Source organism: Crassostrea angulata, chromosome 2 (genome assembly GCF_025612915.1).
Source record: "Crassostrea angulata isolate pt1a10 chromosome 2, ASM2561291v2, whole genome shotgun sequence".
Classification (NCBI taxonomy): domain Eukaryota; kingdom Metazoa; phylum Mollusca; class Bivalvia; order Ostreida; family Ostreidae; genus Magallana; species Magallana angulata.
In genome coordinates, this window is record NC_069112.1 from 2,351,689 (window position 1) to 2,368,597 (window position 16,909).

General features: G+C 38.3%; 1 protein-coding gene and 1 pseudogene across 1 annotated transcript in view; both read left to right on the forward strand.

The window, feature by feature from the left end:
• LOC128171447 (uncharacterized) overlaps positions 1-16,909 on the forward strand; it is a 136,814-nt gene that overhangs the window by 29,245 nt on the left and 90,660 nt on the right. The window lies entirely within an intron of this gene.
• LOC128171908 (talin-1-like) lies at positions 1,142-16,526 on the forward strand (annotated as a pseudogene).

Below are 16,909 nucleotides of genomic sequence, written 5' to 3' on the forward strand. Positions count from 1 at the left end.
CTAGAATTATACATACAATCTGCTATATGTACAGGTAACCTAGAATTATACATACAACCTGCTATATGTACAGGTAACCTAGAATTATACATACAATCTGCTATATGTACAGGTAACATAGAATTATACATACAACCTGCTATATGTACAGGTAACCTAGAATTATACATACAACCTTCTATACATACAGGTAACCTAGAATTATTCATACAACCTGCTATATGTACAGGTAACCTAGAATTATACATACAATCTGCTATACATACAGGTAACATAGAATTATACATACAACCTGCTATACGTACAGGTAACCTAGAATTATACATACAATCTGCTATATGTACAGGTAACATAGAATTATACATACAATCTGCTATACATACAGGTAACATAGAATTATACATACAACCTGCTATATGTACAGGTAACATAGAATTATACATACAACCTGCTATACGTACAGGTAACATAGAATTATACATACAATCTGCTATATGTACAGGTAACATAGAATTATACATACAATCTGCTATACATACAGGTAACATAGAATTATACATACAACCTGCTATATGTAAACAGATAAGTGTGTTTACTGGATAAATCTAACCAGATACATGCTTTTATATAATTCCATTTATTTATATGTATACTCCGTGTGTTGACAGGGTAAATCTAACCTAATCACGGCAGGTAAGACGATCGGCGAGGCGTCACAGGAAGTGATGACAGGCATTGGAGAGACGGCTGACGACACGGACAGGATGTACCAGGTGAGGCGCTCTGATTAGTTGTCTTCGGCTAACTGTGTGATTTCTTTCTTAAAAATTGATATCATTAAGGTAACATCTCATAGAATTAACAATGAATGTCTACAGAAAGACGTTTTTCTTGTGTTTTAAAAACTGTAGATTTCTAATTAAACGCAAGGTATAAACATCACGTAAAATCACATGAAACTTTGGCGTAGCAATTTCATATACTCAAGATTTGATGCAGCTGAATCTTGAAATTTAAGACTTGCATGAAATAAGGAATGTACATTATCATTGTAAATGTACATGTATCATAAGGTTTGATATGAATGGTGTTGTATTTTTAAGAGACATTGCTAGCTCTTGCTAAGGCAGTGGCCAATGCGATGGCCCAGCTCGTCCTGAAGGCCAAGAATGTGGCCAGCACCACCGAGGACCAGGGGCTTCAGAACAAGGTCATCAGCTCGGCGACCAGCTGTGCCCTCGGGACGTCACAGCTCGTGGCCTGTACCAAGGTACGTCTGTTCATCTACTGTACACAGGGTTATTGTAGCCTTGTATTTCTTTCACCCTTCTACACTTGCAAATTTGTCCTGTCTTCAATTTGCCAAGATGTAGTTGTGTTAAAAGGGAGAAGATTGGAGACCTTTGATTTTTCTGAGTCTTAAATTCATCTGCTGACAATGAGGAGAAAAGTGGGCAAAAAAAAACCGGGGGCGAATATTTCCCTGTATACAGATAAACTTGAGGTGTGTAGTAAGATAAGTCGGAGTTTGTAGTTTATCCATGTACATCACAGAACAAACTCATCGACCTGGCGACGGTCTGTACCCTCGCCACATTTCAACTCGAAGCTTATAGCAAGGTACGAGTTATATATCATGGCTTGGAATAATGTATGATTTATCAGGCTTTGTCACAGCTCGCAGCTTGTTCTAAGTTAAAGGTAAATTGACTGACAGAGCTAATAGCTTGTACAAAGCTTTCAGATTGTCTCTGTATATCTCTGTAGCTCCATGACTTTGGTTCGGTAAGAAGCTATGCTGACTGGTAACACAATTTTATTTGGATAACCTTAGTTTGCTGTTAATTTGGATTTGATTTTTATGAAATCTGTTTTAAAGATTGAATATCAGAGTTTAATATTAGCACTAATATTGTAATATGAAATAGATGATATAAATTTTTTCATTTGAATTCTTTATGATTGATACTTATTGGTTGGACTAACCCATTGGTTTGGATCTGATTTTTTCGGGTTGATTCATGAGGTTCAGACTAATCCCTTTGCTTGACAAAATCTTCTGGAAATGATCTAATAGGTTAGAAATACTCAAAAGAATGCGGCAGATTCCTTGAATCGGGATTGATCAAATTGGATGGGATAGATCCTATAGGCTGAGATTGATCCTAAAGGCTGAGATAGATCCTATAGACTGAGATTGATCCTAAAGGCTGAGATAGATCCTATAGACAGAGATTGATCATAAAGGCTGAGATAGATCCTATAGACTGAGATTGATCATAAAGGCTGAGATTGATCCTAAAGGCTGAGATAGATCCTATAGACTGAGATTGATCATAAAGGCTGAGATAGATCCTATAGACTGAGATTGATCATAAAGGCTGAGATTGATCCTATTGGGTAGGATTGATCCAGTAGGATGGAAATCATTATATTTGTTGAGACCTTGGATTTTTATTGATCCTGTATGTTAAGTGCAAATACTGTCTTTGAGTGTGGTGTAGATGGTGGCTCTTATTGGTTGAATTAATCTATTTGTTACAATAAGTCCTATTGGTTGAATTTATCCATTTGTTACAATAAGTCCTATTGGTTGAATTTATCCATTTGTTACAGTAAGTCCTATTGGTTGGAATAATAATCTCTTAGGATGACATCTGCCTGTTGGTACTAACACCGTTTTATATTGTATCACTATATATGTTGTAGGTGGTGGCTCCGACCATCAGTAGCCCGGCCTGTCAGGAACAGCTGATACACGCCACAAAGGGTGTGGCTCACTCTGTTGAGGGAATCGTGGAGGCGGCCCAGCAGTCCCTCCGTGACGACAAGCTTCTGGCCGACCTAGGCACCGCAGCCACCGCGGTTACTCAGGCTCTTAACGACCTGCTACAGCACATCAAGAAGGGGGCAGGGTCGACAGTGGTAAGTGGGATAGTCACTGTTTTCTTTTTCTGTAGCTGTTTATTCTCTCTCTCTCTCTCTCTCTCTCTCTCTCTCTCTCTCTCTCTCTCTCTCTCTCTCTCTCTCTCTCTCTCTGAAATAGACCTGTTACACAACATTTACAAAAAATGAAGAAATTATTACACTGAATGTTTGGTTATAATGACAAACACATTTTAAGGATATTTTGATACAAAGCATTGAGCCTTTAATGATACCAAGATCATGTCATTGAACTCTTCTGTGCAGTGAGGTAGTAAATGTATGTTTTTGATATTCAGGCTGGGGAGTCCCACGAGGACGCAGTGGACACAATCCTGACTGTGACGAACAGACTGTTCAGTAGTGTGGGCGACGCCCACGAGATGGTGAGACAGGCCAGGCAGCTAGCTCAGGTAAGCTCGCAAATATTTCACACATCTTTCATAAGTTCAATTCTATAAAAGTCAATGCTAGATTGGGTTAGCACCTACATGGCTCAGAAATTTAACACTGTTGACTGTTTCAATATAATTACTTGTTTATGATATAATTTTTTTGACCTTGATATCTGTTGTTTTCAGGCGACCTCTTCATTGGTTGGGGCCATCAGGGGAGAAGCTGAGGGCCACTCTGACTCGGACATGCAGAAGCGGCTCCTGGCCGCCGGACTACTCGCTGATGCCACCGCGAACATGGTGGAAGCTGCCAAGGTAAGGAAAAGTTGTGTGCATTGAACAATGAGATGGGAAGTGTAATAGTATACTAGTATACTGTGTTTCTGGTTATGTAGACATTTATAGGCCGCAGAACATATGATGGTAAAGATAAAGCAGCTGACACTGTAGAATGCAATATCATGTTTAACATTTGTAAAGTCAAATGTTATATTTGATACAGAGTTGTATATCACAGTTGACAGCTATATTATGTTCAATCAATTTCAGTAAAGTGTTATATTCTAATATTACAGGGCTCTGCGTCGAGTCCGAACGACTCGGAGCAGCAGAAGAGACTACGAGGCGCTACAGAGGATCTCCGGGCTGCCACAAATATCGCTGCCAGCAACGCCCTCAAAAAGAAACTCATCAGGAGGCTAGAGGTCAGAGACTCATTAAGTGTCATTTAATAATCTTTAAAACCTGTAATTTAATTGCAATAAATGATATACGACATGATGGCTTTATATTACAATCATGTTTTGTGATGAGACTTTACTTGAGTCATTTAGGTGTATTATGGTTACAACTATGCTTTGAAATGTAATTGGATTGTAAAACGAGTATTTTACAATCGTACTGTAATATGCCATTGGACTGTAAGAGATTATATCTATGATTTGTAGAACGCCGCGCGTCGTACCGCCTCAGCCACCACACAGCTGATTAACGCCTCAAAGAATGCAACACCAACAAAACCTCGGAACATCAACTGACTCAACAGTGTCAGGTATGGATTCATAGTTATTTCATCACAACTTAACTTGCACGAAGGTGGAAACGCTTAATACATATCTGGGTCCTAGTTTATGGCCAGTCAGCAAAAGGTCACTGGATCAAATCCTGCATTAGCCACATTATGTTTTCAGCTGTTTCTTTAATTGTCATGGCATTGCCGTATCTTTGTTTCCCTTAAGTATGAAAGTATTATTAGAGTGCTATCTGAGAATATTGTACTGTGTCTCCCATGTTTTGCTCTATAACACTATTTTATTGGCTGGAAGGATGGTATCATGTCCTTCACAAATACTGTTAATGATTGGCTGAGAGAATGATAGTGTGTCCTCCTTGTATTGTTGTATTTTATTGGCTGAGACTATCACGTGTTGTTCTCCTTCTACAGATCATGAATGAACAGCTGCCTCTGTTGATCCAAGGATTTCGGGGATCTGAGACAAACCAGGACAGCGCTACAGCCCAGCTACAACTGATTAATGCCAGCAAGGAATTTATACAGGTATAAAGTACAAATTATAAGAGAGACCATTTGGCAAGAAAAAAATCAAACATTGATAGTACAATGTCTGTAAATCTCGCTGCAATGTTTGGGGGAGAAGTGAAAATGTCTTAAAACTAAGTTTTCTGTGCTATATTTAACTTATTTTGTTGTTAAAGATTATTTTATCAGAACAATATGTTGTGCACAGTCTATTATAATATACACTAGTTTCACATTTCGGTTCACTGGCTGCATTTCTCTTATGACAGCCTGCCAGTCAGCTGGTATCCGCCGCAAACGCCGCAGCCCCAACAGTTGGAGACCAAGCAGCGAGCATGAATATGAACAAGGCAGTGAAGATGATGACCACCGCGCTCACCGAGCTGAGAACCGCCTCTGGGAAGGCAGAGGAGATATGTATCTCACTGGAGGTGGACGCCGCGCTTGATCAGCTGACTGAACTCGACCGCGAGCTGGAGGAGTACCGCAGACCCGCCGACGGCGGTAACCTGGTGCCACTACCCGGTGAAACGGTAAGGCCAAGAGGAAAATGTCAGGGTGATTATATAGTCAGGTCAAGGGTTAAAGGTCATGAATACTCAATGATAGTAGCATGTGTATACATAGAGCATTTGTTAATTGGATTATATGTTAAGTGGATCATTCATATTATGTTCAGGCCAGGGGTTAAAGGTCATGAATATTTAGTGATCGTAGCATGTTTATAGTGAAAAGATCATCACTAGTCTAAATATGTAAGTAAAGGGTGTAAAGTGTCAAATATTTGTTGATTATTATATAAATGGGAGATTTGATATTTTACTTTGGCTTTCTATTGTAATATAGTGGAATGGAGTTGATACATGATACTGTTACGTATTTCAGGTGGAGGCGTCGGCCATGAAACTTGGCTCCACCTCTAAGAACGTGGGATCGGCGATGGCTCAGCTACTGACTGCTGCCCCACAGGTAAACACAGATGAATGTATAATGGAGACAGAAATTTTGTAGAATATATTTAGCATTTCATATATTCTGGTAATAGATATATGATGTAAAAAAAAAATAAGACATCACTAGAAATATGAGATGCAAAAATTGAAACAAGATGACTGATGCAAATGAAAAAGTAACATATTTACCCCCATTTTTGTAATTTTTGTGATATAAGAAAAAACGGAGTGAACAGTATGATATATATATGAGATGATTTTATTCTGTTGTGACTTTTCTTCACACATTCTTCCCTATGGTCATTTCTCAGGGACATGGATTTTATTTATCTAATATATTATATATTTTCACTATATGGTGATTTTTCAGGGCAATGAGAATTACGTGGGTGTAGCAGCCAGGGACACCGTGAACGCCCTCCGCATGCTGACAGAAGCCACACGCTTTGTCGCCTCAGAGACATCGAGGTCAGACGGCAGGTCATCGACAGCGCCCGCGACGTCATCGACAAGTAGACGCATCTACTGGAGGAGACCAAGCGAGCCATTAACGACCCAGAAAACCCTGAGAACCAGGCTCGACTTAACCAGGTGGCCAAGGCTGTGTCGAGTGCGCTCAACAACTGTGTGAACGCCCTGCCGGGACAGAGAGACGTGGATAACGCCATCAGACAGATCACAGACTCGAGCCAGGAGCTGGCGTCCACCAAGGTACGCAGATCTGTCTGTTCCGCAGACAAAGTCTATCTCAGAAATAGACAAAATTTAAGTCGGAAGCAGATTTGATCTCAGAATAAGTGGATATAGAGTCAAATGGCATCCACCGAGATAGTTACATCTATCTTAGAAATAGACGAATAGGCAACCTTATGTCAACAGTAAACAAACTTCATCTCAAATTTTAACTTGGCTCATAAAAAGTCACCTTTTTCACAGAAATAGTTCTCATTCTTTCAGAATTAAATTACTTCACATATGCATAGAAATCCCTATCTCATAAAAGTAATCTTAACAAATTTACTTCATCTATGCATCATTATTAGGAATTGATTGTGCATGAGAAGAAATCTATATCTCATAAAAAAAAATTCTCAAATTTAGATACCCCCTGGTAATCAAAAGATACATAATTGATAGAAATGAAGTTGATATAAATTTCCCCCAATTCTGTTGTTGTACTTTTATATCAGGGTGATATATTAAACATCATACCGCCTCAGCCACCACACAGCTGATTAACGCCTCAAAGAATGCAACACCAACAAAACCTCGGAACATCAACTGACTCAACAGTGTCAGGTATGGATTCATAGTTATTTCATCACAACTTAACTTGCACGAAGGTGGAAACGCTTAATACATATCTGGGTCCTAGTTTATGGCCAGTCAGCAAAAGGTCACTGGATCAAATCCTGCATTAGCCACATTATGTTTTCAGCTGTTTCTCTAATTGTCATGGCATTGCCGTATCTTTGTTCCCCTTAAGTATGAAAGTATTATTAGAGTGCTATCTGAGAATATTGTACTGTGTCTCCCATGTTTTGCTCTATAACACTATTTTATTGGCTGGAAGGATGGTATCATGTCCTTCACAAATACTGTTAATGATTGGCTGAGAGAATGATAGTGTGTCCTCCTTGTATTGTTGTATTTTATTGGCTGAGACTATCACGTGTTGTTCTCCTTCTACAGATCATGAATGAACAGCTGCCTCTGTTGATCCAAGGATTCCGGGGATCTGAGACAAACCAGGACAGCCCTACAGCCCAGCTACAACTGATCAATGCTAGCAAGGAATTTATACAGATATAAAGTACAAATTGTAAGAGAGACCATTTGGCAAGAAAAAAATCAAACATTTATAGTACAATGTCTGTAAATCTCGCTGCAATGTTTGGGGGAGAAGTGAAAATGTCTTAAAACTAAGTTTTCTGTGCTACATTTAACTTATTTTGTTGTTAAAGATTATTTTATCAGAACAATATGTTGTGCAAAGTCTATTATAATATACACTAGTTTCACATTTCGGTTCACTGGCTGCATTTCTCTTATGACAGCCTGCCAGTCAGCTGGTATCCGCCGCAAACGCCGCAGCCCCAACAGTTGGAGACCAAGCGGCGAGCATGAACATGAACCAGGCAGTGAAGACGATGACCACCGCGCTCGCCGAGCTGAGAACCGCTTCTGGGAAGGCAGAGGAGATGTGTATCTCACTGGAGGTGGACGCCGCGCTTGATCAGCTGACTGAACTCGACCGCGAGCTGGAGGAGTACCGCAGAGCCGCCGACGGTGGTAACCTGGTGCCACTACCCGGTGAAACGGTAAGGCCAAGAGGAAAATGTCAGGGTGATGATATTGTCAGGTCAAGGGTTAAAGGTCATGAATCCTCAATGATAGTAGCATGTGTATACATAGTGCATTTGTTAATTGGATTATATGTTAAGTGGATCATTCATATTATGTTCAGGCCAGGGGTTAAAGGTCATGAATATTTAGTGATCGTAGCATGTTTATAGTGAAAAGATCATCACTAAAAATGTAAGTAAAGGGTGTAAAGTATCAGATATTTTTTGATTATTATATAAATGGGAGATTTGATATTTTACTTTGGCTTTCTATTGTAATATGGTGGAATGGAGTTGATACATGATACTGTTACGTATTTCAGGTGGAGGCGTCGGCCATGAAACTTGGCTCCACCTCTAAGAACGTGGGATCGGCGATGGCTCAGCTACTGACTGCTGCCTCACAGGTAAACACTGATAAATGTATAATGGAGACAGAAATCTTGTAGAATATATTTAGCATTTCATATATTCTGGTAATAGATATATGATGTAAAAAAAAAATAAGACATCACTAGAAATATGAGATGCAAAAATTGAAACAAGATGACTGATGCAAATGAAAAAGTAACATATTTACCCCCGATTTGGTAATTTTTGTGATATGAGAAAAAATGGAGTGAACAGTATAATATATATATATGACATGATTTCATTCTGTTGTGACTTTTCTTCACACATTCTTCCCTATGGTCATTTCTCAGGGACATGGATTTTATTTATCTAATATATTATATATTTTCACTATATGGTGATTTTTCAGGGCAATGAGAATTACGTGGGTGTAGCAGCCAGGGACACCGTGAACGCCCTCCGCATGCTGACAGAAGCCACACGCGGTGTCGCCTCAACCTCAGAGACATCGAGGTCAGACGGCAGGTCATCGACAGCGCCCGTGACGTCATCGACAAGTCGACGCATCTACTGGAGGAGACGAAGCGAGCCATGAACGACCCAGAAAACCCTGAGAACCAGGCTCGACTTAACCAGGTGGCCAAGGCTGTGTCGAGTGCGCTCAACAACTGTGTGAACGCCCTTCCCAGACAGAGAGACGTGGATAACGCCATCAGACAGATCACAGACTCGAGCCAGGAGCTGGCGTCCACCAAGGTACGCAGATCTGTCTGTTCCGCAGACAAAGTCTATCTCCAAAATAGACAAAATTTAAGTCGGAAGCAGATTTGATCTCAGAATAAGTAGATAAAGAGTCAAATGGCATCCACCGAGATAGTTACATCTATCTTAGAAATAGACGAATAGGCAACCTTATGTCAACAGTAAACAAACTTCATCTCAAATTTTAACTTGGCTCATAAAAAGTCACCTTTTTCACAGAAATAGTTCTCATTCTTTCAGAATTAAATTACTTCACATATGCATAGAAATCCTTATCTCATAAAAAGTAATCTTAACAAATTTACTTCATCTATGCATCATTATTAGGAATTGATTTAATTTTTAGCTCACCGAGACGAAGTCAAGGAGAGCTTATGCTATACCCTCGGCGTCGGCGTCGGCGTCGGTGTCGGCGTCCGGACCTGGTTAAAGTTTTTGTTGCAGGTCCTGTATCCAAGCTATTACTTGTCCTATCTTCACCAAACTTGCATGGATGATGCATCTGGACCTACTTATGGAATTGAAAGACTTGGATGCTGAATCTGGGTCCTAAATTTTAGATGCTGGAGGAGTTTAAGGTTGTTGGACCAGGTTAAAGTTTTTGTTGCAGGTGCCCTTTGATAGCAATATCTAAGTTACTGCTGGTCCGTACTTCACCAAACTTGCATGGATGGTGTGCCTTATGATACTGATGCACCAGACAGGCTTGAGTGCTGAATCTCAGCTATAGGTTTCGGATGCTGGAGGAGGTTAAGATTTTTGGAGCAGGTTAAAGTTTTCGTTGCGGGTGCCCATTGATAGCAATATCTAAGTTACTTCTGGTCCTAACTTCACCAAACTTGTATGGATGATGCGTCTTATGATACTGATGCACCTGACAAGCTTGAATGCTGAATCTGATCAATAGGTTTCGGATGCTGGAAGAGGTTAAGGTTTTTAGAGCTGGTTACAGTTTTTGTTGCAGGTGCCCTCTGATGATTATATCTTAGTTACTACTGGTCCTAACTTCACCAAACTTGTATGGATGGTGCGTCTTATGATACTGATGCACCTGACAAGCTTGAATGCTGAATCTGAGCAATAGGTTTCGGATGCTGGAGGAGGTTAAGGTTTTAAGAGCTGGTTAAATAAAGTTTTTGAAACAGGTGCCCTCTGATGATGATATCTTAGTTATTACTTGTCCTAACTTCACCAGAACTTCCATGGATGGTGTGTCTTATGATACTGATGCACCTGACAGGCTTGAATGCTGAGTCTGGTTTCGGATGCTGGATAAAATTAAGTTTTTAGAAACAGGTCACATGTTTAATAGATGAAAGTACTATTTCAAACTTGCATAGTTGATTTAACTGTAATATGAATGAATTGCAGGAGGTAGCTTCAGATGCAGAGCTTGATCTCCATTATCAAGGATGCTAAAAAATAAATCTTAGTTATTACAGGTCCTAACTTCACCAAACTTGAATGGATGGTGTGTCTTATGATACAGATGCACCTGACAGGCATGGATGCTGAATCTGAGCCATAGGTTACGGATGCTGGGGGAAGTTAAGGTTTTAATTGCTAGTGCCCTCTGATGATGATATCTTAGTTATTACTGGTCCAAACTTGCATGGATGATGCGTCTTATGATACCAATGCACCTGATGGGCTTGAATGCTGAATCTGAGCCATAGGTTTCGGATGCTGGATGAGGTTTAGTTTTTTGGAACAGGTCACATGTTTTATAGATGATAGCTTGCATAGTTGATTTAACTTTATTATAAATCAAATGCAGAGGTTGCTTCAGATGCAGAGCCTGATCTCCATTATCAAGGATGCTAAAGAAATCTCCTACCTCACACAAACCAGCTCGATAGATAGATGTGTTTGTTGATAAATGATAAATTATGATTTCTATGATATAGTTTGTATGATATGAAACAATATTGTTTGATGTGATACAATATGATATCATATGTTATATTATAAAAGTTATACGATACGATATGATATTGTATCATTTTTTTTTTAATTTTATGATATTGTATCATGATATTGTTATGTATAGTATTGTATATTATGATACAATATTGTATAATATTATACTGTATTTTTAATTTATTATTTTATCACATGATACAATTACATAAGATATTGCAAAATATTATATTGTATCCTATGATACAATATTGTATATTATATAATATTGTATCATACAATATTGTATAATATGATATTAGTTACAGTAATATAGAATTATATCACATGAAATTGTATTATATGATATTGTAATATTATATAATATTGTATCATACGATATTGTATGATATGATATTGGTTTTTATGATATATTATCATATCACATGAAATTGTATTAAATGATATTGTAATATATTATTGTGTCATATGATACAATATGTATAATATAATAATGTATTTTATAATATTTTACTTTATCACATGATAGTGTATCATTTGATAAGATACAATGTTGGAATCAAATTATATTGTATTATATGATATAATATCATATAATGTATCAAATATGTTTCAGTGTCATTCAATACAATATCATACTATATTATACAATATAATATCATGTTTCAATGTTATGATGTATTAATAACAGTATCATGTAATATGATATTGTAATATAATACTATATGGTATAATATTTTATGATATTGTATTATGTGATCAAATACAATAAGGTATAACACAATACAATGTCATATTATACGTTACAATATCAAATCTCATCATTGTTTATTACAGTATTTTATTGTATTATATGATATATATTATAAATATGACATGATGCAATATTTAATTTTATATCATTGTATTGATTAACATATGAACATATGATTATCATAAAAAATTTTATCAGATGATATACGATATTTTGTCAAAACAGAATCCATGAATATCCAAGATCATAAAGTATGATTTTCATATAAAATGATAAAGGTGGTCTTATGTAGGTGATGTCTCATAAGGGTGATGCTCCGTCTCGGTTAGCTTAGTAATCTATGATTACCTATGTTTCATTCCTGTACATTGTAGTACCCGAGCACAGACCGCACGTTCCAGGAGATCCAGATCGAGATCAACAACGCCGCTGTCAATCTCAACCAGGCCGCCAGTGACATCGTCACCGCATCTCGTGGCACACCTAACCAACTCGCCGAGTCATCTCGCGAGTACAGGTCGTCTTATCATCAAATCTGGACTCACCATGGCAGGTCAGTGAGAGCGAGATTCCAACAAAATCAGATACTAAAAGTTTAAGGTTTGATCAAAACAGACGCGAGGCTTAAGGTGTGACATTACTGTAGAATGTAGGTACCTGTGATTGATTTTGATTGGTCGGTTTCCAGGTCTGTCCAAGGATGGAGACACACAGAACCAGATTGTGGGCGGACTGAAGAACGTCTCCATGGTTTCCAGTAAACTGCTGCTGGCCGCCAAGTCTGTGTCGGTCGATCCAAACGCTCCCAACACCAAGAATCTGCTCTCGCAGGCAGCCAGGTAAGCACTCAAATATTACCTTTATGTAATCCAATATTACATTGAGTTACTCTACATAGTCTAATCCTTAAAGGGGCATGGTCACGATTTTGGTCAAATTTTTTTTTTTCTATTTTATAATTTACAATGCTTCAGTAAGGCAGTTTAAATAGGCAACCAAAATTTGAGTGTCATTCGTTGAGTTATAAGTGAGTTACAGAGCTTACAATACTTTGCCATGTAAACAAAGCTTTTGTTTACATTTTGAATGTTGAAGTGAAATTTCCAGTTTTAGACCTAAAATAAATGTGTTAACCATTAGGAACTTTTAATTTATGCTTAGAATGAATAAGAAGATAGACAAATTAGCTAGAAAAAGATTTTTTACAGGTAAATTGAACCTATGTAAACAAAGACATGGCCCGAGCCTTGTTTACATGACATAGAACTGTGAGTCCTGTATCTTGCTTATAACTCAATGACTGACTCTCATATTTCATTTGATCATTAGAAATGCATTCCTGAAGCATTGTAAATAATAAAACAGAAAAATAAAATTTGACCAAAATCGTGACCATGCCCCTTTTAATGTGTTTGAGTTTTATCTTTAACTTTTTAGCTCACCGAGCTGAAAGCTCAAGTGAGCTATTCTGATCACATTTTGTATGTCGTCCGTCTGTCTGTCTGTCCGTCTGTCCGTCTGTCTTTTTTCACATTTTCAACATCTTCTCAAGAACCACTGGGCCAATTTTAACCAAACTTGGCACAAAGCATCCTTAGCCTAAGGGGATTCAAAGTTGTGAAAATTAAGGACCACGCCCTTTTGCAAAGGGAAAATCTTCTTCTCATGAACCATAAGACCAGGAAAGCTGAAACTTAAGTGAAAGCATCCTCAGGTAGTATAAATTCAAATTTGTGAAAATCATGACCCCGGGGGTAGGGTGGGGCCACAATGGGGGTCGAAGTTTAACACATGAATATATAGAGTAAATCTTTAAAAATCTTTTTTTCAGAAACTAATCAGCCAGGAAAGCTGACACTTGTGTGAAAGCATCCTCAGGTAGTGTAGATTCAAAGTTGTAAAATTCACGACCCCCGGGGATAGGGTGGGGCCACAATGGGGGGTTGAACTTTTACATAGGAATATACAGAGTAAATTTTTAAAAATCTTCTCATGAACCATAAGATCAGAAAAGCTGAAACTTGTGTGGAAGCATCCTCAGGTAGTGTAGATACAATGTTGTGAAAATCATGACCCCGGGGGTAGGATGGGGCCACAATGGGGGGGGGGGGGGGGTTCAAACAAACTTTTACATAGGAATATATAGAGTAAATCTTTAAAAATCTTCTTCTCAGAAACTAATCAGCCAGGAAAGCTGAAACCTGTGTGAAAGCATTTTCAGGTAGTATAGATACAAATTTGTGAAAATTATGTCCCCCGGGGGTAGGATGGGGCCACAATGGGGGGTTGAAGTTTAACATAGGAATAAATAGAGTTAATCTTTAAAAATCTTCTACTCAGACACTAATCAGCCAGGAAAGCTAACACTTGTGTGGAAGCATCCTCAGGTAGTGTAGATACAAAGTTGTGAAAATCATGACCCCCGGGGGTAGGGTGGGGCCACAATGGCGGGTTGAAATTAAACATATATTATATATAAAGAGTAATATAAATATAAAGAGTAAATCTTTAAAAATCTTCTTCTCAGAAACTAATCAGCCAGATGATTCTTTATAATTGTTAAGACTTTGGCCCCAGGACTGATTTTATTATACCTATTGTTCCTCAGGTGAGCAATGTGGCCCATGGGCCTCTTGTGTTAAGTTTATAGCCCCGGAGTCAATAACTATGTGTAGTTTTGTAAAGCATGAAATAATTAAATTGAGTAAGGATTTTAGGGGTTTTGTTTCAATTTTATTGTTTGATATTTTAAACTTTTACTACATTTTGTCTGACAGAGCGGTGACGGAGAGCATTAATCAGCTGATCAACGTCTGTACTGTGTCGGCTCCAGGACAGAAGGAGTGTGATAACGCCCTCAGACAGATACAGGTCAGTAACACCCTCCAATGTGTATGTAGTTTATATAACCAAGGGCAGAAGGAGTGTAATAACGCCCTCAGACAGATACAGGTCAGTAACACCCTCCCATATGTATGTAGTTTATATAACCAAGGGCAGAAGGAGTGTGATAACGCCCTCAGACAAATACAGGTCAGTAACACCCTCCAATGTGTATGTAGTTTAAATATAACCAAGGGCAGAAGGAGTGTGATAACGCCCTCAGACAGATACAGGTCAGTAACACCCTCCAATGTGTATGTAGTTTATATAACCAAGGGCAGAAGGAGTGTGATAACACCCTCAGACAGATACAGGTCAGTAACACCCTCCAATGTGTATGTAGTTTATATAACCAAGGGCAGAAGAAGTGTGATAACGCCCTCAGACAGATACAGGTCAGTAACACCCTCCAATGTGTATGTAGTTTATATAACCAAGGGCAGAAGGAGTGTGATAACACCCTCAGACAGATACAGGTCAGTAACACCCTCCAATGTGTATGTAGTTTATATAACCAAGGGCAGAAGGAGTGTGATAACGCCCTCAGACAGATACAGGTCAGTAACACCCTCCAATGTGTATGTAGTTTATATATAACCAAGGGCAGAAGGAGTGTGATAACGCCCTCAGACAGATACAGGTCAGTAACACCCTCCAATGTGTGTGTAGTTTATATATAATGAAGGGCAGAAGGAGTGTGATAATGCCCTCAGACAGATACAGGTCAGTAACAACCTCCAATGTGTATGTAGTTTATATAGCCAAGGACAGAAGGAGTGTGATAACGCCCTCAGACAAATACAGGTCAGTAACACCCTCCAATGTGTATTTAGTTTATATATAACGAAGGGCAGAAGGAGTGTGATAATGCCCTCAGACAAATACAGGTCAGTAACACCCTCCAATGTGTATGTAGTTTATATAACCAAGGACAGAAGGAGTAAGATAACGCCCTCAGACTATTATTACGATAAGAGTGAGAAAGAAGTTGTAGAGTATAGCTTTACGACACTGTTGTAAGTAAGATTCAGAAAACACATAACTTATCCTTAAAAGCCATCTTTTCATCCTTCTGATTTTACAGATGAATTACTCCTTCATCCTCATAGCAAAATAATTATTTATAGTGGATTCCTTAGATTTATACTCCTTTCCTCTTAAGCCCTTTCCCTCCAAACTGAAAATGAAAATGTTAAAGATATGTATTTTATTATAAAGATTTGAGCCGTGTAAGAATATATGCTGTACAATGCTTCTCTATGCTCAGTATGCTGTATTTTTTTTAATGCTGTGATGCTGTATTATTGCAGATGAAAAAATCTATGCTGGAGAGTGCCAATGAGCCAGTGACCGACCTGTCGTATTTCGAATGTCTGGACTCCGTCATGGAGAAATCTAAGGTAGGTAACTCATTCCTCGCCTGTATCACAATGTCTGTGGCGCGAAGAGTGAACTCTCAGAATGTATCCAAGAACTAAGTCGCATGATGGCTGACTGTCGGAGTAGAGTAGAAAGTAATGCTTTATCAGTTTTTGACTTTTTTGTGTAGAGAATGAATCTGTGAAAATCTCTTTGTCTTGTATATAGAATGAAGTTAAGGTTTGTTTTCATTCGTCTTCATGTTACTTACAAACCTTTGCAATAAAAATTCATATCTTTGTTAATGGCTGAATAATGTATAACTAGAATTTTCCCAAATCCTACTAGATTTATAATTAATTTTGTTTTTTTTAATTTAAATCTTTTAACATTTACAGCCATCTATATTATGAATTATTTATGAATGCCAATATCTGATTGGCTAATCATTTCTAAACTTTTTTGAATGCTATTGACTGATTGGCTGATTGTAAATCAATTGTTTTGAATGCTGTAAACTGATTGGCTGTTTGTATAATACTGTTTTGAATGCTATCGACTGATTGGCTGATTTTGTGAGGATTTTATCACAGGGCCAAGTCTGGGTAAATCTCACCTTCTCTTGTATCTCTTCTATTTTTGTTGTACCCAGAAAGCTTATAACAGACGTGCGCAACACCCCACCTCCACCCTCACCCCCATCCCCCACCCTCACAAAA